The sequence below is a fragment of the Candoia aspera genome, chromosome 4 (assembly GCF_035149785.1).
Source record: "Candoia aspera isolate rCanAsp1 chromosome 4, rCanAsp1.hap2, whole genome shotgun sequence".
Classification (NCBI taxonomy): domain Eukaryota; kingdom Metazoa; phylum Chordata; class Lepidosauria; order Squamata; family Boidae; genus Candoia; species Candoia aspera.
In genome coordinates this window covers 17,751,615-17,760,172 of record NC_086156.1, presented here as the reverse complement: position 1 = coordinate 17,760,172, position 8,558 = coordinate 17,751,615, and positions in this window count along the sequence as shown.

Genomic DNA, 8,558 nt, shown 5'->3' with positions numbered 1-8,558 from the left:
GGAAGAGTCCTTACTGGAGTTGGGAGCCTCGCCTGTAGCCGTCATGGAATCAGAGCCAGCCCCTCCTGCTGTCGCCTATCTGCTTCCTGCACACGCTCCTCCAGTCAAGCCTAGTCTTGCTGTTCCAGCTGAGCATAGCCTTGCTTCCAGTTCTAAGCCTTGTCCTGCCGCTCCAGCCAAGTCCAGCCTCACGTCCAGTTTCAAGCCTTGCCATTCCAGCTGAGTCCTGCCTTGTCTCCAGATCCAAGCCTCACCTTGACGCTCCAGTAAAGCCTTGCCTAGCCTCCATTGCCAAGCCTTGCCTAGCCTCCGTTGCCAAGCCTAGTCTAGCCTCCGTTGCCAAGCTTAGTCTAGCCTCTGTGCCAAGCCTAACACTTGTGCCTCAAGCCTCCTCCTTGCCACACATTCCAGCTAAACTGGGTCTTGCCACCTCATTGAGAGAATTAGCCAGGTTCTGCCTGTTTTGCCAAGATCTCTTTCTACTTCTGAGTCTGCAGTCTTGTCTTGTTTTCCTCCACTGCCTGGGTGGACTTGATTGAACTGCACTGTCTAATCTGTTCTAAGGACTTTCATTGTAAATAGTTATTGTAAATAAAGAATTAATAGTAATTCTGCCTGGCCGTCTCATAGTCTGAACAGGACACTGACTTTCTTCTGTGTATGAATGTGCTCCTGACTGATGAAGTACTGTAGTGGCTGGGACAATCTTATTTTCTTTTTTATTGTCTTCTTTCATCATTAACTCTCATCAAGTTCCTTAATCCTGATATACATATTAAAGACTTGAATTCTTACTGACTCAGCACTCTCATACTGAAAGGACTTTTACCTTTGTACAGCATCTTCCTGCTCATTTAAGCTACAGAAGGGAAGGAAAGAAGTTCATCACTTTATCTACTCTCTCTGTGCCAGAGAGGATGTCGCTAGGGCAGTGTTTCTTAAACTTTTTGCTCTCAGGACTCCTTCCCACTTTTTAAAATTATGGCAGATGCCCAAAGAGCTTTTGTTTGCATGAGTTATATTTATTAATATTTACCAAATTAAAAAATTAAAATTGATGCATTTGTAGAATATTTATTCAATCATGTAAAAATAACAATCTTCAGCAAAGGATCGTTACCTTGTCATGGTGCTGGAGCTTGAGCACCTCAATGATGCCATGAGCTAAACCATGAAGGGCCACCCAAGACGGGAAGGTCATGACAGAGAGGTCAGACTAAATGCGATCCCTGGGGAAGGTAATGGCAACCCACCCCAGTATTCTTGCCGTGAAAACTAAATGGATCAGTACAACCAGAGATATGTCGGTATACCATCGGAAGATGAGACCCCCAGGTCGGAAGATGGTCAAAATGCTACTGGGGAGGAACAGAGGATGAGCTCAACTAGCCCCAGACGTGATGACGCAGCTAGCTCAAAGCCGAAAGGACGGCTAGCGGCCGACGGTGCTGGTGGTGAACGGCGAATCCGATGTTCTAAGGATCAACACACCATTGGAACCTGGAATGTAAGATCTATGAGCCAGGGCAAATTGGATGTGGTTATTGGTGAGATGTCAAGATTAAAGATAGACATTCTGGGCATCAGTGAACTGAAATGGACTGGAATGGGCCACTTCACATCAAATGACCACCAGATCTACTACTGCGGACAAGAGGACCACAGAAGAAATGGAGTAGCCTTCATAATTAATAGTAAAGTGGCTAAAGCAGTGCTTGGATACAACCCAAAAAATGATAGAATGATCTCAATTCGAATTCAGGGCAAGCCATCTAACATCACAGTGATCCAAATATACGCCCCAACCACAAATGCTGAAGAAGCTGAAGTAGAGCAGTTCTATGAGGATCTGCAGCACCTACTGGACAACACGCCTAAAAGAGATGTTATTTTCATCACAGGAGACTGGAATGCTAAGGTGGGCAGTCAAATGACACCTCGAATTACAGGTAAGTATGGCCTGGGAGAACAAAACGAAGCAGGACACAGGCTGATAGAATTTTGCCAAGACAATTCACTCTGCATAACAAACACTCTCTTCCAACAACCTAAGAGACGGCTTTATACATGGACTTCACCAGATGGACAACATCGAAATCAGATTGATTACATCCTTTGCAGCCAAAGGTGGCGGACATCTGTACAAACAAGGCCTGGAGCTGACTGTAGTTCAGATCACGAACTTCTTCTTGCACAATTTAGGATCAGACTAAAGAGATTAGGGAAGACCCACAGATCAGCTAGATATGAGCTCACTAATATTCCTAAGGAATATGCAGTGGAGGTGAAGAATAGATTTAAGGGACTGGACTTAGTAGATAGGGTCCCGGAAGAACTCTGGACAGAAGTTGGCAGCACTGTTCAGGAGGCGGCAACAAAATACATCCCAAAGAAAGAGAAAACCAAGAAGGCAAAATGGCTGTCTGCTGAGACACTAGAAGTAGCCCAAGAAAGAAGGAAAGCAAAAGGCAACAGTGATAGGGGGAGATGTGCCCAATTAAATGCAAAATTCCAGAGGTTAGCCAGAAGAGATAAGGAATTATTTTTAAACAAGCAATGCGCGGAAGTGGAAGAAGACAATAGAATAGGAAGGACAAGAGACCTCTTCCAGAAAATTAGAAACATTGGAGGTAAATTCCAGGCAAAAATGGGTATGATCAAAAACAAAGATGGCAAGGACCTAACAGAAGAAGAAGAGATCAAGAAAAGGTGGCAAGAATATACAGAAGACCTGTATAGGAAGGATAACAATATCGGGGATAGCTTTGACAGTGTGGTCGGTGAGCTAGAGCCAGACATCCTGAAGAGTGAGGTTGAATGGGCCTTAAGAAGCATTGCTAATAACAAGGCAACAGGAGACGACGGCATCCCAGCTGAACTGTTCAAAATCTTGCAAGATGATGCTGTCAAGGTAATGCATGCTATATGCCAGCAAATTTGGAAAACACAAGAATGGCCATCAGACTGGAAAAAATCAACTTATATCCCCATACCAAAAAAGGGAAACACTAAAGAATGTTCAAACTATCGAACAGTGGCACTCATTTCACATGCCAGTAAGGTAATGCTCAAGATCCTGCAAGGTAGACTTCAGCAGTTCATGGAGCGAGAATTGCCAGACGTACAAGCTGGGTTTAGAAAAGGCAGAGGAACTAGAGACCAAATTGCCAATATCTGCTGGATAATGGAAAAAGCCAGGGAGTTTCAGAAAAACATCTATTTCTGTTTTATTGACTATTCTAAAGCCTTTGACTGTGTGGACCATAACAAATTGTGGCAAGTTCTTAGTGGTATGGGGATACCAAGTCATCTTGTATGCCTCCTGAAGAATCTGTATAACGACCAAGTAGCAACAGTAAGAACAGACCACGGAACAACAGACTGGTTTAAGATTGGGAAAGGAGTACGGCAGGGCTGTATACTCTCACCCTACCTATTCAACTTGTATGCAGAACACATCATGCGACAAGCTGGCCTTGAAGAATCCAAGGCTGGAGTTAAAATCGCTGGAAGAAACATTAACAATCTCAGATATGCAGATGATACCACTTTGATGGCTGAAAGTGAAAAGGAACTGAGGAGCCTTATGATGAAGGTGAAAGAAGAAAGTGCAAAAGCTGGTTTGCAGCTAAACCTCAGAAAAACCAAGATTATGGCAACCAGCTTGATTGATAACTGGCAAATAGAGGGAGAAAATGTAGAAGCAGTGAAAGACTTTGTATTCCTAGGTGCAAAGATTACTGCAGATGCTGACTGCAGTCAGGAAATCAGAAGACGCTTAATCCTTGGAAGAAGAGCAATGACAAATCTTGATAAAATAGTTAAGAGCAGAGACATCACACTGACAACAAAGGCCCGCATAGTTAAAGCAATGGTGTTCCCTGTAGTAACATATGGCTGCGAGAGCTGGACCATAAGGAAGGGTGAGCGAAGGAAGATCGATGCTTTTGAACTGTGGTGTTGGAGGAAAATTCTGAGAGTGCCTTGGACTGCAAGAAGATCCAACCAGTCCATCCTCCAGGAAATAAAGCCAGACTGCTCACTTGAGGGAATGATATTAAAGGCCAAACTGAAATACTTTGGCCACATAATGAGAAGACAGGACACCCTGGAGAAGATGCTGATGCTAGGGAGAGTGGAAGGCGAAAGGAAGAGGGGCCGACCAAGGGCAAGATGGATGGATGATATTCTAGAGGTGACGGACTCGTCCCTGGGGGAGCTGGGGGTGTTGACGACCGACAGGAAGCTCTGGCGTGGGCTGGTCCATGAAGTCACGAAGAGTCGGAAGCGACTAAACGAATAAACAACAACAACAAAAATAACAATATGAAACTCATTAGATATTAACATAAATAAAATATTTTTCATGAAAAAAAAACCTATATATTTTTAACAAATAAAAAATAATGAGAAGAGTGACACTGTTGTAAATTTTTGCAAATATCTTCAACATCTGGCAAATAAATTTGATTTTGCGGGCCCTTGAATATATTTTATAATTCCTGTTTTTGTTTTGTATAACAAACATTAGAAGAAATGGCAACAAGGATTTAACAACATTGCTTGCCACCCGATGTTTTGCTTCTTTACCTAAAATTAAGTAAAAAATGTAGGTCTGTCAGTTATGCCCCTTCCTGGACACTAACTCATGTTCTTCTCATCTCTCAGTTAGACTACTACTATTTGCTTTCTGTGGGGCTGCCATAGAAGGTTACTGGGAAGCTGTAACTGGAACAGAATGCAACGGCCTGTTTCCTGACCAGATTAGCTGGTTTACAAAAACCAAACCCAGTCCTTCTGCAGGAGCTGCACTGGCTGCCACTTGGCTTCTGGGCCGATTCAAGATGCTGTTGAGTATCTATAAACCTCTTTATGGTTGGGACACTGATTTCCTTCTAGACCCTTACTACAAATTTATGGTACAAGAGGTTTGCCCTTTGCTATAGAATTAGGATTCGTTTTATACAGTATTAGAGCAAAGTCAGTGAAAATCACCCAGTAATAACAGGAGATTGCTGGTAGATTTTAAAAGCTTTATTTGAGCAATATAAGCATCAAATTCAGTTTTGTGTCTTCCATGGGAATATGAAATGTGGCTGTGTTTCCCTTTAAGAAAGAAAAAACTTCAACAAAATGAGATGGAATTTCCAGGCAAAAATATTATTCTAAAGAGATGAATCCTGCCAAATTTTAAAGAAATGAAAAGAAAGTTCTGTTTGCTGATAATTTGTAGTGCTTCTTTCAATCTGAAAGAACCATAGGTGAAAGAACCATAGGAGGCTTTTATTTCAATTGAAGGTAACTGTATGCATGCTCTATAACGATCGATACCGTATCTAAAAAGTACCTACTAGTTCCTTATGGAGTGAGGCTACAGGAAGACATCATTTACTTGGATTGAGGTCAGGTTCAGGCGTCCAGCGCTCGGGGGATGCCTCCAGAAAGGCCTCCAGCCAGAGCGCGCTGGCCGCCCGCTCCGAGGGATCGTCTTCTCTTCCCGCAGGGAGTAACTGAGGCGCAGCGCTCGGGCCGCGGGCGCGCAGGCTCAACGCCCGGGCCCAGAGTGACCCCCTCCCCCGCAAGGAAGAAGCCCAGGAACGGCCGCCCGCGGAAGACCGGGAAGGTCAGGTGGAGCAGCAGCGCCTCGACCTCGGCCGGGGCGCCGCGGACGGCGCTCAGGAGCCGGTCGGGGCTGCCGCAGGAGCCGTTGCTGCGCGCGCAGAGGCAGTCAGAGGTGAGCCCCGCCGCCCGGATGCCGCGCACGGCCCGGGCCAGCACCAGCAGTTCGGCGAAAGCCGCCCGCGTCAGCAGCGAGTCGCCGTCTCGGGCCGCCACGGCGCTGAAGGACGCGAAGGAGCCCTCGTGCTCAGCCTCTGCGCAGGAAAGCGACGGGCCTCGTCGGCTGGGAAGTGCGCCTGCACGAAGCGCCCTTTCCCTCTTGGCCGGGCCGTCGACAGGCGCGAACTTGTTCCTCGAGGCGGTCAACCGCGCGGCCGGGCAGGCCGACGAAGCGGGTGCCTAGCGCGACCGAGAGCGCCCCGGGCAATGGCAGGAAGGGCCACGAGTGGTGCCAGGGCGCCCAGGGCACGGAGCGCACGCGAGAGGGGCCGCTGCACGCAGCCGGTGTGGCAGCGTCTTTTCCGGCGCTACTTCGGGCTGGTGCCACCACCAGGACTTCGCGGCCGGTGAAGGGGCGCTCTCAGTTCGGTGCACAAGAAGCGGCGTGAAGCTGCGCAGCGACTTCGGAATAAGCCTGGGTAAGGGCTGCTCTTTTACTGTTTTTCCTCCCACTCTGGCGGAGGAAGCGGCCCGCTGTTTTTTGCAGTCATACAGCCACGGCCGTAGGAAAGACGGGGAAAAGCCCAGCTAGGCAGCCGGTTTGAGCGTTGTCTTCGTCGTTGGGGAAATGCTCTGCTGGCAGGCTGTGGATGCGCCAGAAATGTGGAGGAGGGAGCCAAAGTCAAACTAATTCAATTCCCGCTTCACCTCCGGTGACATTTACCTTCCTGAGGGAATTTCCCAGGAACCCGAAACGAGACTGCTTTTTAAATCCTAGATTAGAAGGGATTTCCCCCCCCGTTTGGAAGCCTTCCTTGCGATAGCCAACATGCTGTCAGATGCCCCGCAGTGTTGTGCACAGAAGGGTAGCAAGCTCTGTTCAGCGCAGCCGGCCTCACTGCACAGCATCTGCTGGAGAAGCGGCATTGCTCCCCTTTACTTTAAAGAGGATCCCCAAGCTATGGTCCTGTTCTTTCAATGAGAAAGCAGCTCCAGCCAGAAGTGGCTGACACCCTGTGAGAAAGAGCAATTCCTAAAGTAAATTTTTATTTAATGTTTCTTTTATATGCCTTTAATTTGGTCTTCCCTGAATTTCATCTTTTCTGGCTATCCAAGTTAGTTGGTATCTCTCTTGCCCATTCAGACTTTTCCAACTGAAAAGTTGCTCACTTCTGGTGCTCATTAAACTAGGAAACTTGTTTCTGGATTCTTTTACTTTAAAATACAGATGGGAACTCGTTTGGCTGCTGTGCAGAGAGAAGGAGGTGGAAGTGAAAATTATTCCCTCATACCCACCTGTTTCTCCTGCAGTGTGAGAAGATACAAATACCTCTTGACATGTCAGCAGATGGCATTTCACCATAGTCAGGCATGAAGGAAGAAGAGATTGTTTTCCAGGTTTGAGATTCCATTGTAACTCAATTAATGTCATATACTGTACATTATGTGAAGCTTAACTGAGGTAAGACAGGAGTATTTCTTGTAAGCCAGAAGGCAGATCAAGGAATCTGTGTTGTAGAGGTTTTTACCACATGCACCTTCTCAGTAAGAGCCATGTTCATAGTTGGAAGATACTGTTAGATTCAGCTCAAAGTCTGAATTCCTAGATTTGATGCTGGATAAGCATGCATCCATGCAGCAAAGGCTAGCATGCTAACTTGTGCATTCCCATAAATGTCAGATATACTCATGGCAATGTATGTCTTAGTTACGTCTAGCTAAACTAGATATGCAACCTGTCCTGGCTAATTTATTTTTTTTACAGGCACACCTTACAGTTGATCATCATTTTTAAAGCTGTTTTTGGAAAATGATGCCCTTCTTTATGGACTGCCTAAGCTTTAAGATCTGCAGGCAGGGCTGATCCTACTATTTGGCAAAATAAGGCAGGAGCTTCCAGTGGCACACCAGGATGAATGGGCAATGAATTGGGCCAAGCCCTCTATGTGCCGTCTTCCCAGTCTGCTACCTGGAGCAGCTGATTCACTGTACCTATGGGACAGTTCTCCAGAGCAGCTGGCTGCACTGCTGGCCACCCTCTAGTTGGTTGCTTTGGGGGAGCCTCAGGAAAAACATTGTGAGATGGTTGCCTCAGAGCAGCCTCTGTAGATGGCCAGCTGGAGGGTGGGAGGTGGCATTGCCACCACCAGGAAAGAAGATACGAGAAGCACATCAAGGCAGCGGTAGAAAAACAGCAGCAAAAAGCCCCTCCTGCCTCAGGTGGCGGGTCTCCATGGGCCTTTGGCAACAGCCCTTGGTCATCAGAGGTGCACCTGTGGGAAAGCAGGCCTTCTCTCTGGTGCTTGCCACTCCCTGCCAATGAAAATCAGGCATGCTCCCTGTTTGTTAACCTTCTGCCAACATTTAATGCAGCAAATTATTGGTTGATAAACTTAGCTAATGTTAGCTAAACAATTAAATTGGTTGAACAAGTTCTGCTTTATTAAGATTTTTGTGTTTTCATTATGTTTTAAATGATGTGTTGGCTTTTTTCTGTTTTATTGTTGGGTAGGGTAAATATGTTAATAAATGACAAAAATGTGACTTTCCTAAGTCACAGGGTTCTGCTGTGGGATAACATGAAGGGAAGTCTCCACGCAGAGGCATCTAGCAGAAACCACAATGACATCATGATCCATGTGGTATCTCTCCACCACCACCACCAGCCTGCAGCCTTGTGTGTCCTCACATAAGCCTGCCTTGAGCTCTCAGATGAAAGACAGGACAGACATCATGATCCATGTGGTATCTCTCCACCACCACCACCACCACCACCAGCC